Genomic DNA, 23,679 nt, shown 5'->3' with positions numbered 1-23,679 from the left:
TGGGATTACAGGCGTGACTGAGCCACCACACCCATCCCAGAGGATGGTATTGATGAGAGGCAAACTTCCCTGCATTTGGCCTCTGTTCTGGACACCCAAGGGTGCTTGCTCCAGCCCAGGGGGTCTGCTGTATCCGTCCCCCCTCCCCCTACCTCCACCCTGGCCATGCCTCAAGCCTCCTTCCTCTCTATTCTGCTCCTGGATCCAGAGCAGGGCTGGCGGAGCCAAGTGGCTGCTCCGACTGTTCCCCTACTTGGCTTTTGCTGCTGCTCTTCTTGGCTTCCTGATGAAATTCCCAGAGCCTCTGCTCCAACATTCCCATTTCCTGGAGCCACCAAACTCACTCCAGTCCTCCTCGCTCTCAGCCTATGACCTCATCTGCTTCAGGGAGATTGGAACCACGCAGCGTGAACGCCTCTAAATTCCATCCCTTCTGCTTCTTAATATCCATCCCCTCACCCTCCTGTCTTCCTTTTCTCTCCTCTCCTGGCAAGAGACTCCCTCCCCTCTGCCTCCAGCCTCCTCCCATTTTCCCTTTCACTTTCCCGGCCGTTCCTTGGTGTCTACAGCAGGACTGTTCCATCCCAAGGAAAATATGACTCCTTAACCCAGATGGTCCTCAAGCTGCTGCCCTTCAGTTCTCCTTCCTGTTACCAGCAAACTTGGAGAATGAAAGATTCATCCAAACACCTCTGCTCCTTCACCTTCCTCAACCCTCGTAATCACGATTTCAACCCAAAGCATGACCAAAAAATGCCCTTGGAAAGATCATTTCAATATGTTGTGAATCAAAAAATGCAGATGGTAAAACATGATGTGTACTGCAATTCCATTTCTTGTTTTAAAAAGTGTTATATTTACATATTTTTTCATTGAGAAATGTTATATAATAAAATAACAGAAGGTATATCTAAATGATGTGATTATGGGTGTTTTTAATTCTTTTTATCTATTTTCAGATTTTTCTTAAGGAACATGAATTATGTGTGAAAAATATACAGGCTTCAGAAAAAACGCAGCAAACTGCTTTTCAGATGTTCAGAAATAACCTTGAAATTCAATGACACATCACTCCTTATATATCAAAAGGATAGATTAAAAATTTAAAAGTAAAAAATGAAGCAATAAAAGAATTAGAAGAATCTTGGCATAGGTGAGACTTTTCTCTTCTGTGGCTTTTGGGGTTTGAGAAAGAGTGGTTCGTCCAATACACTTGGTGGCAGCAAATACAGTGAACAAAGTCAAAATACGTTGGACAAAGTAGGGGAAATTATGCTGGGTACAGTGGCTTATGCCTGTAATCCCAGCATTTTGGGAGGTGGAGGCGGGAGGATCGCTGGAGCCTAGGAGTTTGAGATCAGCTGGGGCAACATGGTGAAACACTACCTCTCCAAGAAATTTTTAAAAATTAACCAGGCATGGTGGCACATGCCTGTGGTCCTTTAAAAATTAACCAGGCATGGTGCCACATGCCTGTGGTCCCAGGTACTCAGGAGGCTGAGGTGGGAGAATCGCCTGAACCCTTGAAGTCGAGGCCGCAGTGAGTGTGAACACATCACCTCACTCCAGCCTGGATGAAAGAGTGAGACCCTGTCTCTAAATACATGAATAAATAAATAAATAAATAAATAAAACAAAGTAGGAGAAACTTGTCGTATGCGAAAATGGTTAGTTCCCTTAAACTAATTGTTTAAATACTACTTTTGAATCAATAAGAAAAAATGCAACTAATCAATAGAAAAATGAGTGGGCAAAGGACTTGAAATACTTCCCAGAAAAAGATAGACTTAACTTAGAAACACATGAAGAGGAAGGCAAAACTTCACAAGAAAAGGCACCATTTCTATTATTTGTATTAGATTGTCAAAGAATAAAAATATTGATCATGTACAGTGCAGACAAGAATATGCAGAAACTGAGATTTTCACACATTGGGGTGGGAATGTAAATTGATCTATGCAGTGCTGTCTTTCCAAATTTAAAATTCACAAGCTCTTTGAGCCGTCACACACTTCTGGGAATTTATTCTAGAGATATTCTTCTAAAGAATCAGCTGTTGGTTTCTTTGATTCTCTCTATTCTTTTCCTGTTTTTGATTTGGTTGAGCTCTGCTCTAATTTTTATCTTCTTCCTGCTGCTTGCTTTAGGTTTGCTTTTCTTTCTTTCTCTTTCTTTTTTTCTTTCTTCTTTCTTTCTTCCTTTCTTTCCTTCCTTACTTCTTTCCTTGTTTCTTTCTTTCTCTTTCTCTCTTTCTTTCTCCTTTCTCCTTCCTTCCTTCCCTCCCTCCCTCCTTCCTTCCTTCTTTTCCTTCTCTTTCTCTCTTTCTTTCTTCTTTCTCTTTCTCTTTCTTCCTTTCCTTTCCTCTTTCTTTCCTTTCCTCTTTTCTTTCTTTCCTTTCTCTCTCTTTCTTTCTTTTTTCTTTTCTTTCTTTCTTTTCTCTCTTTCTTTCTTTCTTTCTTTTCTTTTTTTCTTCTTTTCTTTCTTCTTTTTCTTTCCTTTCTTTCTTTCGACAGGATCTTGCTGTGCCCCCCAGGCTGGAGTGCAGTGGCACAATCATAGATCACTGCCGCCTCAGACTCCCAGGATCAAGTGATCCTCCTGCCTCAGCCTCCCTAGTAGCTGGGACTACGGCACATGCCACCACACCCAGTTAATTTTTTTTTAATTTTGGGGGGTTTCGCTATGTTGCCCAGGCTACCTGGAACTCCTGCCCTCAAGCAATTCTTTCCCCTTGGCCTCCGAAATAGGTTTTCTTTTCTCTCATGAGTTTCCTAAGGTAGATATTTAAGCAACTTTGTGATTTTTCATCTTTGTCGAGTATAAGTATTCAATACTATACATCTCCCTCTAAGGACTACTTATTCTGCATCCCACAAATTCTGATTTATTTCATTTCAAAAGACTTTGAAATTTTCCTTAAGACATCTCTTTTTTGACCCATAGGCTATTTAAAAGTATAGTGTTTAATTTCCAAACCGTTGGGCGTTTCTGACTAACTCTTATCGATTTCTAGTGCAATTTGGATATGATGCAAGAATGCCCATTGTATTATTTCTATTCCTTTACATTTTTTGAGGTTTGTTTTGTAGCCCAGAATATGATCTATTGGGATGAATGCTGCTTGTGTACTTGAGATAAATTTGTATTCTACTATTGTTGAATAAAGTGTTCTATAAATATCAATTAGATTTAGTTGATTATATTTTGTCTAAAATTGATCGGTAGTGATTTGTCCAACATTAATGACTCCTCCTCCTTTTTTTTGTTAATGTTTTCACGGTATATTTTTCTTCATCCCTTTTTTTAAAACGTATACATGGACTGGGCATAGCAGCTCAGGCCTATGATCCCAGCACTTTGAGATGCCAAGGTGGGTGGATCACCTGAGGTCAGGAGATCGAGACAAGCCTGACCAACATGGTGAAACCCCATCTCTACTAAAAATACAAAAATTAGCTGGGCATGGTGGCGCACCCCTTTAATCCCAGCTACTCAGGAGGCTGAGATGGGAGAATTGCCTGAACATGGGAGGAGGAGGCTGCAGTGAGCCGAGATCGCACCACTGCACTCCAGCCTGGGCGACAGAGCAAGGCTCCATCTAAAAAAAAAAAAAAAGTGTCCATGTCTTTCCAGTATATTTAAAGTGAGTATATTGTATACAAAATAAAATACAGTTGAGGCTTGATTTTTTAAAAAATCCAATCCGACAATGTCCGTCTTTCAACTGGTGTGTTTAGATCATTCACATTTAAAGTAATGGCCTGGCACAGTGGCTCATGCCTATAATCCCAGCACTTTGGGAAGCTGAGGCATGTGTATCACTTGAGGCCAGGAGTTCGAGGCCAGCCTGGTCAACATGGTGAAACCCCATCTCTACTAAAAATACAAAAATTAGCCAGGCGTGGTGGCACATGCCTGTAATCCCAGCTACTCAGGAGGCTGAGCTGTAATCCCAGCTACTCGGGAGGATTGCTTGAACCTGGGAAGCAGTTTTCAGTGAGCTGAGATCACACCACTATACTCCAGCCTGAGTGACACAGCCAGACTGTGTCTCAAAAAATAAAATAAAATTTTAAAAAGTAATTACTAATATATTTGGACTAAAACTTACCACGTTTCCAAGCTCTTTTCTTTTTGTTGTATTTGTTCTTTGTTTCTTGTTTACTGGTTGGTTTTTATTTATTTTGCCTCCTCTGGTTTTAATGAGCATTTTTGTGATTCTGTTTTATCTTCTCTATTAGTTTACTATTTGTACTTTTTAACCTTTCTAGTTTTTTCCCTATGGTTTATACATTTTTAAATAATCTAAGTCCATTTCTGATTATAATAACATTTCATCATAATATCATATCTCTTCATGCATGGTAAAAGGAACTTATAACAAAATACCCGACTCCCACTTCCTTCTTCCCATGTCTTGTTTTACTGTGTCATGTATTTCTCATTTGCATATGATATAAGCAATACATAACTACTATTATTACTTTCTACAGTCAGTGATTTTTTTTATAGCAACGAAAATTTTTCTTAGTTATATTTTACTTTTATCTCAATTCTAATGCTCTTCATTTCTTTGTGTATATCTAAGTTTCTTACCTTAATAATATTCCTTCTGCCTGAAGAAAAAACCTCTTTCTTTGTTACTTGGGCATGGAAAGTTGAAGTTTTCCTTTTGATTTAGTTCTTGGAAGTCAGTGTGAATCAGCTTTAGGTTCCCTGCCTCTAGACCCTATTCTCCTGCCTCAGAAGGATGGAGATAATCCAGAGGCGTTGGCTGGGGAAGGGGAGTGGCAGCCACTGACGGAGCTCCACAGAGACCTTTGTTCAACTATTTTCTTTAACCACTTTAAAAGGCGTTACTCCACTGTCTTCCTTCTTTCTTGCATAGTTTCTTTTCTTTTTTTGAGACAGAGTCTTTCTCTGTCACCCAGGCTGGAGTGCAGTGGCATGATCTCAGCTCACTGCAACCTCTACCTTTCAGGTTCAAGCGATTCTCCTGCCCCAGCCTCCTGAGTAGCTGGGATTACGGGCACCCGCTAGAGAAACGGTGTGCCCGGCTAAATTTTTTCTATTTTTAGTAGAGACGGAGTTTCACCATGTTGACCAGGCTGATCTCGAACTCCTGACCTCTGGTGTTCCATCCACCTTGGACTCCCAAAGTGCTGGGATTACAGGCATGAGTCACTGCTCCCGGCCTCTTTCGCCATTTTAAAGGCGTTACTCCACTGTCTTCTTGGTTGCGTCGTTTCTGGCAAGAAATCTGCCACATTTTTGTCCTTGTTCCTCTGTGGGTAAGGTGTTTCTTTCCCTTTGTAGCTGATTTCAAGATTTTCTTTTTGCCTTTGGTGTTCTGCCTCTTGAGCTCTCACATTTGTGTTTTACTGTTATTGACTTGCCATTATTCTTACTGGAAGCTTGTTAGCATGATGGTAGGATATGGAGGATAGGGAATATTTTGTAGTTTTCTGATTAAGTCTCCATTTCTGGAAGTGTACAATGGGCCTGTGTCTTGGGATGTAGCCTTCACAAGTGTTTCTGTCCCTCACCTAAGAGTAGAGTTTTGTTCTTGTTGCTGTTGTTGTTTTTAGACGGAGTCTCGCTCTGTCGCCCAGGCTGGAGTGCAGTGGCACCATCTCAGCTCACAGCAACCTCTGCTTTCTGGGTTCAAGCGATTCTCCTGCCTCAGCCTCCCCAGTAGCTGGGATTACAAGCGCCTGCTGCCACACCTGGCTAATTTTTTTGTATTTTTAGTAGAGACGGGGTTTCTCCATTTTGGTCAGGCTGATCTCGAACTCCCAACCTCAGGTGATCCACCCACCTCGGCCTCCCAAAATGCTGGGATTACAGGTGTGAGCCACCACAGGCCTGGTTAAGAGTAGAGTTTTTAATCCCTCCACCCTTATTCCTTTTCCATGCAGCAGTGCATAAATTCCAGTACTTTATTTTTCAATCTACCCTAAGACTCTCCTCTCTGCAGAGTAAGATTTTGTATTGAGTTTCTTTTCCTCCTTTATGTAAGGAAGAGATGCTTGGGCTGCAGGGAGTGGCCTCTGGCAACATACTCCCGCCTGAAGATTCAGCCCTTTCTTCTGTAAGGAAGAAGGGTCTCTGTGGAGCTTCGTCAGTGGCTGCCACTCCCCTTTCCCAGCCAATGCCTCTGGATTATCTCCATCCTTCTGAGGCAGGAGAATAGGGTCTAGAGGCAGGGAACCTAAGGCTGATTCACACTGACTTCCTAGAATTAAATCAAAAGGAAAACTTCAACTTTCCATTACCAAGTAACAAAAGAACAGGCGCTCCTCCCTTTGCAACCCCCACTCTCTCAATCAGGGATGAGAAATAAAAAGTACCTCTGATTGGTCCTCTCCCACAACCAATCAGACTGGTCGTGGGCCTAGTCTTCATTTGCATAGAAGTGTAACTTTGTAACTTCACTTCAGCCTCTGATTTGTTGCCTTCCACAACCAATCAGACTGATCAAAGACTGTTCCTTCATTTACACAGGGTGTAAACCAAGTAACCAATGGGAAACCTCTAGAGGGTATTTAAATCCCAGATAATTCTGTAACCAGGGCTCTTGAATTGCTTTCTTGAACCCACTCCCACTCTATGGAGCATACTTTCATTTCAATAAATCTGTGCTTTTGTTGCTTCCTTCTTTCATTGCTTTGTTTGTGCATTTTGTCCGGTTCTTTGTTCAAAATGCCAAGAACTGGGACAATTCATAGTCAAAACCCTCCATCTGTAACACTTCCTATGAGAGCTTGGTGGAGTTCCTGGAGGAAAACCTGAAAAGGGATGAGGGAGTCTCCTCCCCGCATGACTACAGTCCCCAGGAGCCTCACACTGTCACACTAGGCCAATAGGAAACAAAATTTCTCGTTTCGTGTTTCTATCAGTGTGTATGATACCCAGTGGCTTCTTTGCTTCTCCCCCAGGTAAGCAAATAAGCAGGTCAGGAGTTTCCCTGCAAGGACCTGTTTCTCTTCAAGATGGCTGTGTGTCCTGTGACCTGTTCTCTCATCTCAGTTCTCTAATGGGTTCACAAAAAGTCTTTAGTGTGATGCTTGTCCAGCTTTTATCTTGTAACAATAGGAGCTGATTGTGTAACAATAGGAGCTGATCGTTAGATTCTCTATATATCACAGAGATGTACTCTCAAATACAAAAGGAAAAAAATCAGTCATGCATCACTTAATAATGTGTATTCATTTTGAGAAATGTGTCATTAGGCAATTTTGTCATTGTTTGAACATCACAGAATGTACTTACACAAACCTAGATGATTTAGCCTACCGTGTAATCTACATACCTAGGTTACACAGTAGAGCCTATTGCTCCTAGGCTACAAACATGTACAGCATGTGACTGTACTGAATACTGTAGATAATTGTAACACAATAGTAAATATTTGTGTATCTAAACCTATATAAACATAGAAAAGGTAACACATTGCATTATGATGTTACCACAGCTATGACAGCTGTAGGCAATAGGAATTTTTCAGCTTCATTTCATAGTCTTATGGGACCACAGTCGTATATGTGGGCTGTCATTGACCAAAATGTCTTTTTGAGGCATATGACTGTGTATATATGCATGTGTATGTGTTCCCCTAACACAAACATGCACGCGCACACACACACATACACAGACACAGACACACACACTATATATATGTATATATATTATATATATGTATATGGAAATGTATTGCCTCATTATTTGTACTAGAAAGAACGACTTAAAAAAACTGCATTAAAAAAAAATGCCCCTTAGCATGGAGGCAGAAATCAACCATAATGCAGTCATACAATGGAATATTATGCAGCATATCTTAATGGCAATGAGATGTGCAGTACAGTAGTTAAAAGGAATGAGATGGAACGTTATGCAGAAGTTAAATAGAATGTGTTGATGCTAGAAATTATTATCAGAAAATACCACTTTGTACAGTTTAAAGGTTTTTTTTTTTTTTTCCGTGTAGTAAACTTTAGAGCTGTTACCAAATACTCTGGTTTTCCTGCTCTGGAACATGGTAGGAACACATATCCCTTTGAAATTTGTGTGGTATGCTCTAGCCAATGAAATGTTAGTGAGGGAATTACACTGGATTTCAGCCAGCATTCACCCCCTTGGCACGGTAGCCTCGTGCAGGGTCCAACCTGCCCAACCATACACAGCAGTCCTGCTGAGATGGAGTTGATCTGTGGGTTTATGAACCCCAAGGATCATGTGGACATGGGTTTAAGGCTGCCATTTTGGGCCCCTGACTGCTGGAGAGAGAATGAAAGAGACACCCAGGAGGGAGATTGAGAAGGACAGAGACACAGAAAGGCAGAGAGTTAAGGCGATGGGCGGGGACAGAGTATGAGACATATCCCAGTGGGCACTTCTTTCTGATTTCCAGTTTAAATCCTTTGAGTGACCTGGCTTTACTTCATTTCCATGAGCTTTGTGAGAAACCATGACGTCTTGAAATCAATTTCCATTTAGGTAAATTAGCTTGAGTGAGTTTCTGCTCTTGCAATGAAGTTACCTCCAAAACATGCATCTTTTAAAGATTTCTCCCCAAACTGGCTCACCCTGCCTTTCCGGCCGTTTCTCCTCACATCCCCCAGGACAGAGCCTTCCCCAGGCTTCCTTGTTTCCCAGACACCTCCAACACTGGCTGCCTGAGTACCTCTGAACACCACTCTTTCTGTGCAAAAGCCCCTGCTCTGCATGTTATTCTGTTACTGACTTAAGACAGCACATTCTCCATGGCCCAGTTTTATGCCCTCCCTTACCAATCCCTCTCCATCCTCTGGACAGAATCCCTTTCTCAGTCCTGGATTTATTCCTCTCTTGAACCATTTGTCAGATTCTGCCTTGCATTATAGTTGTTTTGATTGTTTTATTCTGCAGCTACATTTTAAGCTCCTTGATAGTAACGAGTGTTATCTTAATCATCCCCCAAGGACTTAAATGTTTCCTGGATGTTTACATTATGTGGGACTGTACTTGTTAGTTCTACTACCTCCGGAAATAAGAAGAAAGAGGAGGAAGGTATAACCGGTCCTCAAAGCAAAGCCCCTTCCTGTTCCTTCAATACTGAGCACCCAAATAATAAAAATGGCAAGGACTCATATCATTTAATCCCTGCCAGGCATTGTTCTAAGGGTTTTGATATTTATTAATGCAAGTCATCATGATAAATTTCTATAAGGAATATACAGTTAGTATCAATTTTTCGATGAAGAGACTTGCCCATCCAAGCGCACATAACAAAAGGATAGAACCTAAATTTTTACCCAGATAACCTGTCCTCAAGGTCCATGCCTTCAATCACTTGGCCATGAGAAGGGCCTGAGAGGAAAGGAAAAGTGGGACCTAGCATGAAGCATGCTCACTCGCTGATCAATGGAGAGGACCTGAGTGAAGCCCATGCTCTTGACTGCAGTGCATATGAAAGGGATGAAGGAAGAATTCCACCTATAGACCAGTGTATTAGTTCATTCTCATGCTGCTAATGAAGACATACCCGAGACTGGGTAATCTATTTAAAAAAAAAGAGAGAGAGAGAGAGATTTAATGGACTCACAGTTCCACATGGCTGGGGAGGCTTCACAATCATGGCGGAAGCTAAAGGAAGAGCAAGGACACATCTTACATGGCAGCAGGCAAGAGAGAGCTTGTGTAGGGGAACTCCCCTTTATAAAACCATCAGATCTCATGAGACTTATTCACTATCACAAGAACAGCACTGGAGCGACCCACCCACATGATTCAATTACCTCCCACTGGGTCCCTCCCACAACATGTGAGAATTAAGGGGGCTACAATTCAAGATGAGATTTGGGTGGGGACACAACCAAACCATATCAACCAGGGAATCTCTGCTGGCATAGAGAGACTCATAATGGGTCTATGGAAAAGCTTCATGCATACACATTCAGGAATGGGTGTGTGATCTGTCTATTTTAAGGGGGAGGAGATTCACAGCTTTCACTGGAGTCTCAAAGGCATCTGTGACCTCTCAAAAGACTGAGAACCACAGTTTGAAGGGGAGATGGATGAATGAAGAAAGGAGAATGAAAGGAAGGGATGCCAGCAAGGTAACAGAAAGTGAGAAGAGGATAGAAACAGACAGAGGAAGGGAGGAATGTGAGAAACATAAGAACTGTTCCACATTACATGTTCACACAGCGGTCCTCAGGGGAAGCAGAGAAGCCTGATCCTTGTTTCCAAAACATGCTAAGGACTCAGTTCCCAACAGGCTGCTAGTGCTCAGGGACAGGAGTGTGTGTGCAGGTGCATGCTTGTGAGATGATGAGTCCTAAAGGGGACAAATGACAGCACGACCTCAGTCCTGCCCTGCCTGACCACTTTCCCCAGTCACAGCAGAATGGCAGAGGAGAGTCTTTAGGATGGCACTGGATTAATTCTGAAGCACTCTCAGCGGTAAGGATTGACCTTGCTGGGTGCTAGCAATGATCAGTGGTTCATGTGCTTGAGGATAAATCAGTACCCGATACAGATAACACACCGCCACACCAATCCTCCCCCACACTTGTACATATCACTCTGTGGTTAACCAATCTGCATGGAAAATTACTATCAGGTCTGCTCACAACCATGTGAATTTTCTGTTGCTCTCTCTAAGTTGTCTCCTGGGGACATTACCTTGAATCTTCCTAATGATGCTGCCATCTTGCTACAAGTGTTAGTAGAGAACAGCGGTTGAAAGTGTGAGTCAGAAGTTCAGAGTCAAGACAGCATATTTAAGAAAGCACGTGTTCTGATTTAAGACAGCACATTCTCCATGATCATTTTATGTCCTTCCTCACCAAACCCCCTTCCTCTGGACAGAATCCTTTTCTCAGCTCTGGATTTATTCTTCTCTTGAGCCATTTGTCAGCTTCTGCCTTGCATTATAGTTGTTTCAATTATTTTATTTCTGCAGCTACATTTTAGGCTTCTTGATGGTAATAAGTGGCAGAAATAAGTGCCCATCAGGGTGTATCTTATACTCTGTCACTTGTCCTCTGATCTTAAGCAAGTTACTTAACCTCAGTTTTCTCATCTGCAAATTGGAATTGGAGTATTTCCATACGTATAGGGTTGCCCTAAGTATTAAGTACACTTGGGTGTCTAAAGCACTTGGGACAGTGCCTGGCACAGAGTATGCACTTGACGCATTTTTAGCTGTTTTCAGCGTCTGCTATGGTTTGAATGTAGTCCCCAAAGTTTATGTGCTGGAGACTTAATCCCCAATGCAACAGTATTGGGAGATGGGATCTTTAAGAGGTGATTAGGATTAATGCTGTTATTTTGGGAATGGGTTTGTTATCATGGGAGCGAGGATGAATTCAGCTCCTCTCTCTCTGTCTGTGTCTCTCTCTGTCTCTCTTTCTCTCTCTCTCTCACACTCCTCCACCTCTCCCATAAGCTGCCTTCTGCCATGTTAAAGAACAGCAAAAAGGCCCTCACTGGATGCTGACACTTTGACCTTGGACTTCCCAACCTCCAGAGCTGTGAGGAAATAATTTTCTGTTCTTTATAAATTACCCAGTATGGTATTCTGTATAGCAGCATGAAATGGACTAACAGAGTGTGCAAAACATCTCTGGGCTTGTCCCTGGGAGGGTAACCCAAAGTCAACTGCAAAGCCATACTTTTTAACCCTCTGAGGGGTTACATGGCATTTCCCAGCCTAATCACTCATTCATTCACCAAATTTGGCCCAAGTCTTTAGATGAAGATGAGCTTCAATTAGAAAAGAGACCACAGACTCTAGACAAGTCTGAAAAAGGGAAGTTAACTATTTGACCAATGACAGAACTATACAAGAAAGGGTATGGTCTCCAGAGAGGGCTGTTTTGTGCTTTTCATTTTGTAAAGTTTTTTTTAATCCCCACGATTTTTTTATCCCTATAGAAGCAAAATAAGCATGTTTTGAAAAACTTGAGAATTACTGAAGTTTTAAATCAACCTCTTTTATAATCTCTGCATAAAAAGTCCATTCCTGTTATAATTTTGTTGTATTTCTTCTCATCTTTTTACATTAAATATGGTCAATATCATATAACCGGCATATATTGGTGCCTGGGATTTTTATTGAACACCATGGCATTAGCTTTTTACTGTTATTAAACTGCGTTTGCCGAGTCATGATAAAGATAGTGGAGTCAAGCAGCCTTAGTGATTCTTCCTCTCCCAAGCTAATAAAATGAACCAAAGAGGGTAGAAATAATTTCAGAGTGAAAACCCACTTCAAACTCCCCAGGAAATAAGAGGGGGTACAACTTCCTGGCTTACACTTTGGAAAGTGGTAGCTGGGGAGGATTCTGGTGGTGAGCATATCTCAGTGTGGCTTCTAACTGGGCAGCTACCACCAGAGAGGGAAAGGGAGGAAAAGGTGAGTTGTGAGCCAATAAAGCCTGGGAAATTCTTATAGCATCCCCCAAATAGATGTGCAGTGACCGAGGGGGCTGAAAAGCCTGTCGTAGGTGAATCATGCAGCCACCATAGGCTTGGAGATGGCATCCCTGACTACGGTTGTGGTCAATGAGGGAAGCCATCGAAGCCACCAGAACTATCTCAATGGTCTCTCTAGCTAGAGTTGTAGTAACTAGCAACCAATCACCCACCGCTTCATCACATGCTCCCCAAACCCTCACCCCATACAATAAGTGGAGTCCTCAGAATTAAAGACCAAAGAGAAAATAATGAAATAAAGTCCTATGAGAGAAAAGGAGTACAGAGAGAAAGATAGATAGTAAACCTGAAAGAAAGTCAAACAGAAAAATATACGGAGTATCGGGGGTGGGGTATGGGCCAGGGGTTTATCAAATAAGGAAGTCTCTCAGTGGGAGTAAAATTCGAGTTAGTTCTGAAGAGTGTGATTCAGTCATGCAGAGATATCCGTTGGAGATTCTCCAATCAGACTGTGCATTCAAATCACCCAAGGAGCTTAAAACAAACATGCAAGGCCGGGCGCGGTGGCTCACGCCTGTAATCTCAGCACTTAGGGAGGCCTAGGCGGGTGGATCACGAGGTCAGGAGATCGAGACCATCCTGGCTAACACGGTGAAACCCCGTCTCTACTAAAAATACAAAAAATTAGCCGGGCGTGGTGGTGGGCACCTGTAGTCCCAGCTAATCGGGAGACTGAGGCAGGAGAATGGCATGAACCCGGGAGGCGGAGCTTGCAGAGCGAGACAATATCTCAAAAAAAAAAAAAAAACACACACACACATACAAAAAACCTACACCACCAGTTACACTTTTGGCTCCACTTCAGGGTATGGGTTGAGGCCCAGGCACCTGTATTTTTTTCAAAACTCACTAGGTAATTCAAAAGCACAAAGAGGGTCAAGATGCACATCTTAGGGTGCTAAAAGATTTCAAATGTCACCACTAAATTTGGTTTCTAGTAAAGGAATGACTAAAAATTACAGAATCACCTTGGAGACATTGCAGGTTCAACTGCAGACCACTGTAGTAGAGCAAATATTTCAATAAAGCAAGTTGTATTAGTCAGGGTTCTCTAGAGGGACAGAACTAACAGGATAGATGTATATATGAAGGGGAGTTTATTAAGGAGTATTGACTCACACGATCACAAGGTGAAGTCCCACAATAGGCCGTCTGCAAGCTGAGGAGCAGGGAAGCCAGTCCAAGTCCCCAAACCTCAAAAGTAGGGAAGCTGATAGTGCAGCCTTCAATCTGTGGCCAAAGGCCTGAGAGCCCCTAGAAAACCACTGGTGTAAGTCCAACAGTCCGAAAGCTGAAGAACTTGGAGTCTGATGTTCAAGGGCAGGAAGCATTCAGCACGGGAGGAAGATGAAGGCCGGAAGACTCAGCAAGTCTGCTCTTTCCACATTTTTCTGCCTTCTTTATTCTAGCTGCACTGGCAGCTGATTAGATAGTGCTCACCCAGATTAAAGGTGAGTCTGCCTCTCCCAGTCCACTGACTCAAATGTTAATCTCCTTTGGCAACACCCTCACGGACACACCCAGGGACAATACTTTGCATCTTTCAATCCATTCAAGTTGACATTCAATATTAACCATCACACAAGTCATGCAATTTTTTTGCTTTACCTGTGCATATAAAAGTTATGTTTACACTATACTGTAGTCTATTAAGGGTGCAATAGTATTATGTCTAAAAGAACAATGTACATTCCTTAATTTAAAATTATTGATGAAAAATGCTAACAGTCATCTGGGCCTTCAGCAAGTCATAAATCTTTTTGTTGATGAAGAGTCTTGCCTCAATGTTGATGGCTGCTGACTGATCAGGGTGGTGGTTGCTGAACATTGCAGTGGCTGTGGCAATTTCTTAAGACAACAATAAAGTTTACCATATTGATTGACTCTTTCTTTCATGAAATTTCTCTGTAGCATGCAATGCTGTCTGATGGCATTTTACCCAAGTAGAACTTCCTTCAAAATTGGAGTCAATTCTCTTAAATCCTAGCAGTGTTTTATCAACTAAGTTTATGGAGTATTCTAAGAACTTTGCTGTCATTTCAACAATGTTCACAGCATCTTCACTAGGAGTAGTTTCCACCCCCAAGAAACCACTTTATTTGCTCATCCATAAGAAGCAACTCCTCATCTGTTCAAGGTTGATCATGAGTTCATAACAGTTTCAGTCACATCTTCAGGCTAATTCTAGTTCTCTTGCTATTTCCACCACATCTGCATTTCTTTCCTCCACTGAAGTCTTCAAACCTTCCGAGTTAACCAAGAAGGTCAGAGTCCACTCATTCCAAACTCCTGTTATCATGATGTTTTGATCTCCTCCCATAAGTTATGAACGTTTTTAATGGCATCTAGAATGGTGAATTCTTTCCATGAAGTTTTCAATTCACTTTGCCTATATCCATCAGAGGAATCAATATCTATGGCAACTATTGCCTTACAAAATATATTTCTTAAATAATAAGACTTGAAAGTCAAAATTACTCCTTGATCCATGAACTGCAGGATGGCAGTTGTGTTAGCAGACACGAAAACAGCATTAGTCTTCTCATACATCTCCATCAGAGCTCTTGGGTGATGAGCTGCATTGTCAATGAGCAGTCATATTTTGGAAAGAATCTTTTTTTTCTGAGCAGTAGGTATCAACAGTGGGCCTAAAATATTCAGTAAACCATGCTATAAACAGACATGCTGTCATTCTGGCTTTGTTTTTCCATTTTTAGAGCACAGGCAGAGTAGATTTAACATAATTCTTAAGGGCTCCAGGGTTTTCAGAATAGTAAATGAGCATTGGCTCCAACCTACAGTCATCAGCTCCATTAGCCTCTAACAAGAGAGTCAATTTGTATTTTGAAGCTTTAAAGCTTCAAGTCTGTTGTTGAGTATAGCCCACTTTCATCAATGATCTTAGCTAGAGCTTCTAGATAACTTGCTGAAGCTTCTCCATCAGCACTTGCTGCTTCACCTTGCATTTTTATGTTGTAGAGGTGGCTTCTTTCCTTAAACCTCATGACCCCACCTCTGCTAGTGTCAACTCTTCTTTGGCTGCTTCCTCACCTCTCTCAGCCTTCATAGAATTGAAGAGAGTTAAGACTTTGTTGTGGATTAGGCTCTGGCTTAAAGGAATGTTGTGACTGGTTTTATCACCTATCCAAACCACCAAAACTTTCCCCTCATCAGCAGTAAATCTGTTTCAGGTTCTTACCATCCATGTGTTCACTGGAGTAGCACTTTTGATTTCCATCAAGAACTGTTCCTTTGCACTACTTGGCTAGTTGGTGCAAGAGGCCTAGCTTCCAGCCTGTCTTGACCTTTGACATGCCTTCCTCACTAAACTTAATCATTTCTAGCTTTTGATTTAAAGAGAGAGATGTGTTACTTTTCCTTTCACTTGAACACTTAGAGACCATTGTAGGATTATTAGCTGGCCTGATTTAAATATTGTTGTGTCTCAGGGAATAAGGAAGCCCGAAGAAAGAGAGAGAGAGATGGGAGAATGGTCGATTGGTGGAGCAGTTGAAACACACACATTTATCAATTAAGTTCATGATCTTATATGAGTATGGCTCATGGAGCCCCAAAATTAGTATAATAGTAACATCAAAGATAACTGATCACAGGTCACCATAACAAATATAATAATGAAAAAGTCTGAAATATCACAAAAATAATCAAAATGCGACACAGAGACACAAAGTGAGCACAGGCTGCTGGAAATATGGCACCAGTAGACTTGCTCAATTCAGGGTAGCCGTAAGCCTTCAGTTTGGAAAAAAAAAAGAAAAAGAAAAAAACATGCAATATTCACAAGGTGCAACAAGATGATGCCTTTTATAAACATTTTTAAGATTCATGATCCAATTGTCTAATTATTTCCAAGAAAAGGAAGCAAAAACTTCATTTTCAAGGGGCCACTTTGAAAGGAGGAATTTTCTTTCAAGCACACATATTGGCTCCTGTGTTTCAAACCTTTTGCTTACATTGGGCATTGAAGACCTTCACTCGCCATATACACCTTTTGCTCTTTGGGGACACATTATTTCTTCTCTCGTTTGTTTTTTTTTTAATTTTTTCCTTTTTTTTCTCTCTTTGTCTTTCTTTTTCTTTTCTTTTTTTTTTTTTTAACTCTCTTTAATTTTCTTAATAGAATCTTCCTATATTTTTTTTGCTGGCCAGCAGAATCCAGTGACTAAACTTACCACAAGTTCTGCTGTGGAACAGTAGAACACTCCCCCAACCCAATCTACTTTATTCATTCTTAATGGATTCATAGAAAATATAGAAGCTGAAGCCCCAGTCCTCTGTTAGAGCATGGGCATAAATACCAAGTATTTATTCATAGATTGTATTAGTCTGCTCTCATGCTGCTAATAAAGACATACCCGAAACTGGGTAATTTATAAAGGAAAGAAGTTTAGTTTACTCACAGTTCAGCATGACTGGGGAAGCCTCAGGAAACTTACAGTCATGGTGGAAGGGGAAGGCAAACACATCCTTCTTGACATAATGGCAGCAAGGAGAAGTGCAGAGTAAGGAGTGGGGAAAGCCCCTTATAAAACCATCACATCTCGTGAGAACTCACTCACTACCACCAGAACAGCATGCAGGTAATTGCCCCCATGGATCAATTACCTCCTACTGGGTCCCTCCCATGACACCTGGAGATTATGGGAACTACAGTTCAAGATGAGATTTGGGTAGGGACACAGACAAATCATATCATAGATTTACAGATAAGCTGAAGATGAAATTGGTACATCTTGCAGGTATAGCTCTCAGAGGTGGTGTGTGCACAGCACCCTGGCAGAATGCTCATTTCATTGGTGGGGATTTGTAAACATGCATAGCCAAAGCCTACTTCTCTTTCTCCTTCTCCAACTCCCTATATTCCCCTTCCACTTTAATGGCAAGAGTCTTTTGGGGCAAAAAATATTCATGACTATAAAAACAGTCACTTAAGGCACTCAGAGAAATGGATTGCAGTGTCCCCTGGGAAGTTCATCTCTTCATTTATTTGTTTTTATTCTCTTAGATTCTATGTTGATTTCCACCTAATGTTTAAATTTCACAGATTTAGGTGTATTGATTTCTCTTTTTAAAATGTAAAGCCGTCTCCCCAGAGTTGCTATAAATATCAGACTGGAGATGAGGGGAACCTGGTTGGGACATCCATCACTCCATGGACCACTAAGAATGAGGCAACTGATTGGATTGCCCAAGAGGGTGATTCCCAATTCTCCTCCATCCTTTAAAGGCAACACACCCAAAACCACATCTTGGTGAGAAGGATGGCCTTTCTATATAAAGAAGGGAATTCTCCAGGCATAGCAGTAAGAAGGCTACTTTTGGCCGGGCGCGGTGGCTCACGCCTGTAATCCCAGCACTTTTGGAGGCCGAGGTGGGCGGATCACGAGGTCAGGAGATCGAGACCTTCCTGGCTAACTCGGTGAAACCCCGTCTCTACTAAAAAAAATACAAAAAAATTAGCTGGGCATGGTGGCGGGCACCTGTAGTCCCAGCTACTCGGGAGCCTGAGGCAGGAGAATGACGTGAACCCGGGAGGCAGAGCTTGCAGTGAGCCGAGATCACGCCACTACACTCCAGCCTGGGTGACAGGGCGAGACTCTGTCTCAAAAAAAAAAAAAGAAAGGCTATTTTCCCCAATTCCAGATCCATTTACAAGAGGACTGGTGTTAGCCAATACGGCAACACTGAACGAGGCACAAACAAGGACTCTGAAATAACATGCTGCTCCTGGTAAGAAATTATACCAAAGAGTTTAGAGAATAGGCACAAGAAGGTGCAAAATACCAGCAGCAAAACCTTTGTAGCCATACTCCAAGAGAAGTGGATGGTTCTCTTTCACTTTTCTATTGGTTACATGGAAAATTTAGCCTATTATTGTTATATTACAGCTATGTAATGTTAAACATCTGTTTGCTAAGAACTATTTGTGTAATTTAAAATGGTATTTGTTTAAATTCCGGAGACTGGAGTAAAGCTTTGCCAGAGATCTCTCTTCACCACCCACTCACCCTGTATCCCGGGCCTTTGGCTACAAAACTATGCTGGGGCCCCAGCAATACATGGGCTGCCTGGGGAACAGATTTTCCAAAGATTTTGCCAAAGACCAGACATTTTGGCCTCGTGGGCTCAGAATTTCTGAATGTATAAATATTTGTTTTTATACAGACTAATGCTCATTTTTTATCCAGATGTTTTGACTTCCAAAACAAAATCAGAGACAGCAATAAGGAATATCTTACCTCTCCCAATCCTACATGCCTGCACTGATCTTAAACTCTTTTTTATTAAGCCAGACTTACTGGTTGTTAAGCAAGAACAACAACTCCATTTTACATTATTGTTAGCTCATTATCAGTTAGCTGCAGGCAATTCAGTCAGAATTTTGCATAAATATATAAATAGCAATCATAAGTAACAACTATTGAACATTTTTCTGAGTTGGGACACAATGCTAAGTGCAGTGAATGCAATAATTCGATTAGTCATTATAGGAGCCTTATGCAGTAAGTACCATCATTTACTCTGTTTTGTAGATAAGAAATAAAACTAGAAAGAAGCTAAGCATTTTACCCCAAACCTGAAGAACTGTAAAGATAAAGTCGCAATTTTTTTTTTTTTTTTTGACAGAGTCTTGTGTCTCACTCTGTTGCCCAGGCTGGAGTGCTGTGGTGTGATCTCGACTCACTGCAACCTCCACCTCTTGGATTCAAGCAATTGTCGTGCCTCAGCTTCCCAAGTAGCTGTGATTACAGGTGTATGCCACCACACCTGCTAATTTTTTTGTATTTTTAGTAGAGATGGGGTTTCGCTATGTTGGCCAGGCTGGTCTCAAACTCTTGACCTCAAGTGATCTGCCTGCCTTGGCCTCCCAAAGTGCTGAGATTACAGGTGTCAACCACCACACCCAGCTGGAGTTGCAAATTCTTAAGATGAGGAACAGTGGAGGTAGAAGTTTGGGTGGGGGAAGTCACGACTTCTATTACTTCTATTTTTGACATGTTAAATATGAGGTGTCAATTAGGCCCTGCTGTCTGGAACGTTTTCATCCTATTCAAAACTCCTGTTGAAACTTAATTTTAATGCAACAGTGTTGAGAGGTGGAGCCTAATGGGAGGTGTTTAAGTTATGAGAGCTCTGTCCTTATGAATGAATTAATATTGCTACAAGAAGGGCTAGTGGGAGTGAGCTTCCTGTCTTCTGCTCTTCTACCATGTGAGAAACAGTGTTCTTCCTTCCAGAGGATGTGGTGTACATAGTACCATCCTGGTAGCAAAGACTGGGCTTTTACAAGACAGCAAACTTATCAGTGCCTTGATCTTGGATTCCCAGCCTCCAGAACCATGAAAATTCATTTTCTATTCATTATAAACTACCCAGTCTTAGGTATTCTGTTACAGCAGCACAAAATAAATTAAGACAGGCACCTAAGTGGAAATAACCAGAAAGCCTTTGGATACAGGTGCCTGGAGTTCAGAAGCAAGACAGAGAATAGGGATAAAATTGGAAGTCATCAGATATGGACAGCATTTAAGCCATGGTACTGAAGGTGTCACCTAGGGAGCGTACGGGAGAGCTAAGAGGATGGAGTCTGGGCATGTCAGCACTAGAAGGCCTGGAAGAGGAGCCAGCAAAGGAGACCAGGAGCAGCTCGTGGAGTGGCCAGTGGAGGAGGATAGCCAGGAGAACTGGAAACCAAAAGCTCAGGGTGTCCAAGCACCAAGCAAAGAAACTTTTCAAGGAAGAGAGTGGTCAACTTGTCAAATATTGCCAAGAGGTGCGGTATGAGCATTGGCAATTATATTTGGCAATGGGAGTTCATTGTTGACCATGACAAGAGCCATTTCTCACAAGTGTGGGTAGAATAGAGTGTCTGGGAAACTTAGATGTTGAGGAAGGAGATTTCTCCCTCCTCCACATCTGCCACCCTCACTTCATGGATCTTGGACTTCTTCAATTCCAGTGACTTCTACCTCCACTCCATTTCAGACACCATTACCAAGGGATCTTTCTTTTTGCCCTGAATCCTTGCACTCCTGAAATCTTAAGCTCTAATGCTCTACATTATAACCTCATCTCCTTTTAGTGCTCCCTTCCTTATGCTACCACATGCTTTATTATGCTATATGGAGACTTCCATTCCCTTGATGCCTCCATTTCTTCCTCTAGTACACTAGCTTTCTTAGTTTCTTCCCTTTAGTTTTCTTCCTTAAAATCCTTGCCCCCAGGCCATCACACCCCACCTACCAAAAACCCACCTTCTATGATTTGAATGTATCCCCCAGAGTTCATGTATTGGAAGCTTAATTTTCAATTCAGCAGTGTTGAGAAGTGAGATCTTTAAGAGATAATTGCATCATGAGGACTGTGCCCTCCTGGATGGATTAATGCTGTTATTGTGGGAGTAGGTTAGTTATCTTGAGAGTGGATTCCAGACAACAGGATGAGTTCAGCTCCCTTCCTCTCTCTTGTGTGTGCTCACTTACCCTTCTTCCTTCTGTCATGGGATGACACAGCAAGAAGGCCCTTGCCAGATGTTGATCCCTTGACCTTGGACTTCCCAGCCTCTAGAAGTAAATAAGAAATAAACCTCTATTCTTTATAAATTATCCAGTCTCAGGTATTCTGTTATAACAGCACAAAATGAACCCACTCCTGGATGAATTCCACATTCCACTTCTCAGGTGACTGAGCCTTGCTAGAGAAACTTTGACCACCCACCCCCAGACAGGTGCCACTACAAATTTAAAATTCCCCATCCTGACTGGTGTCCCCACCTCTCCAACTATTGTTTGGTCATTCTCCTACTGGTGAGCAGTCAGATGTCATCTCAACCCTTCACAATAGTTCCCTTTATTTCATAACTTTAACAGCATCTTTCTTAACTCACTTCTTTCCCTCCTCACCAACAGAAACATTTTTGCCAAGTTGGAAAATATTTTTAGAAAATAGATTTCAGAGGTTTCTGGCCCAATTCAATGGCTCTGGGGGTACACAATCAATTTGAAGGAGAAATGATTAATTCTGGATACCAGGGATGGCCTGATTCATATTCTATCCCTGAGCCAGACAGAGGAAGCCCTGCCAGTGGGAAATGGATGACAGAGGTAAAAGATGAGCATTGGCAGGGATGCAGACACTCTCCCCAGATGGCCCGGTGGCTGCCTGTGCACCACAGCATTACAATGGGGCCTCATTCTTACACAGCAGCTGGTGGTCCTCTAAGAGACACCTGGGGGCAGGCACGGCCATTCCATTCCACAGCCAAACATGACTCTTAATATTTAAAGAACACACATGACCCTTGGGTATTTTAACCCAAGCCTCTTTCCCTTGTTCCTTACACATATACAGAATACGATAGATTCTGACAACACGCTTGCAATGTAAAGCATTCCAACAATTCTAAACAATCAAAATAAATGGTTATTTCTTGAAGTTTTTGATGTGCCAGATATTAGCGAGGTGCTGTGTAGAAATCATAGTTATGCCAAGGATGGTGCTGGGCACTGGCTAGACAGAGATGATAAAGCCTAGGCAGTTTTTGCCCTCGTGGGCTAATAGGAAACACAAGCTTTAAACAAAACTACAAATAAAAAATACAATTGTAATGGTTGGGTATGATGGCTCACACTTATAATCCCAGCACTTTAGGAAGCTGAGATAGAAGGATCGCTTAAGCCCAGGAGTTCAAGGCTGCAGTGAGCTTTGATTGTGCCACTGCACTCCAGCCTGGGCAACACAGCAAGACCCCATCTCTAAAAATTTGTTTTAAATATATGTATAATTGTAAACAATGAAAATGCTGCAAAAAATAGGGTGCTGTTATGGGTTGAATTGTGTCCCCCAAAAGGTATATTGGAATCCTAAGCCCCTGGCACCTCAGAATGTGACTTTGTTTGGAAATAGGGTCATTGCAGTATAATTAGTTAAGATGAAGTCATACTGGAGTAGAGTGGGCTCTTAATCCAATATGACTGTGCTGTTTTAAGAAGAGAGATACAGAGAGGAGGATGCAATATGACGATGGAGATGCTGAGAGGGAAGATGACCACATGAGAATGGAATCAGAGATTGGAGTTATGTTTCTACCAGCCTGAGAACATCTGGGACCACCACAAGCTAGGCAGAAGTAGGCAAGGATCTTCCACCAGAGGCTTTGGAGGAAGAATGGTCCTGCTAACACCTTGATTTGGGAATTCTAGCCTCCAGAACCCTGAGAGAATAAATTTCTGTGGTTTTAAGGCACCGAGTTTGTGTACCTTGTTTGGGAGAGCCTTCGGAAACTAATAGAGGTGCTATGCAACACAGAATAACAGGTGCCGCTTAATTTAGCATGGAATGTGTATCAATTAGGCTTCATTGCGGGTAAGCAGTAGAAAAATGCTAATTTATGTAAACATAAGGAATTTATTCAAAGGAGATGCGGTAGAGAATCAAAGTAAATGCTGAACAACTAAGCCATGGGAAGGATAAAAACCATGGAAGTTCTGGGATCTGGGAGCAGGAATCACTGGGCAGACTTTGAGGGTACCACCATCGAAAGAAATGTGTTCCTGTATGGAACCAAAGGTCATTATCCTAACCGAAGTAACTCAGGAACAGAAAGCCAAACACCGCATATTCTCACCTCTAAGTAAGAGCTAAGCCATGGGTATGCAAAGGCATACAGAATGGTATAATGGACATTGGAGACTCAGAAATAGGCAGGGTGGTAGGGGGATGAAAGATTGAAAATATCACCTCTTTGGTATGACGTACACTATTTGGGTGACAGGTATACTGAAACCGAGACTTCGTCACTATGCAATTCATCCACATAACCAAAAATCACCTGTGCCTTAACTATTAACCAAACTATTAACCAAAAATACATACAAAATTGAAATTATATATAGTATATAAAATTAAATAAAAAATTAAAATTATATATAATATATATTATGTTCTTGTCTGGGCACAGCAGCTCATGCCTGTAATCCCAACACTTTGGGAGTCCAAGGTGGAAGGATCTCTTCAGGCCAGGAGTTGGAAACCAGCCTAGGCAACATAGCAAGACCCCATTTCTACAAAGAATTTTAAAAATTAGCTGGGTGTGGTGGCATGTGCCAGTTGTCCCAGCTACTCAGGAGGCTGAGGCAGGAAAATTGTTTGAGCCCAGGTGTGATTATGCCACCGTAC

Source organism: Pongo pygmaeus, chromosome 6 (assembly GCF_028885625.2).
Source record: "Pongo pygmaeus isolate AG05252 chromosome 6, NHGRI_mPonPyg2-v2.0_pri, whole genome shotgun sequence".
In the NCBI taxonomy this organism is placed as follows: Eukaryota; Metazoa; Chordata; class Mammalia; order Primates; family Hominidae; genus Pongo; species Pongo pygmaeus.
The sequence above is the reverse complement of the archived record's forward strand: the minus strand, read 5'-3'. Positions refer to the sequence as shown.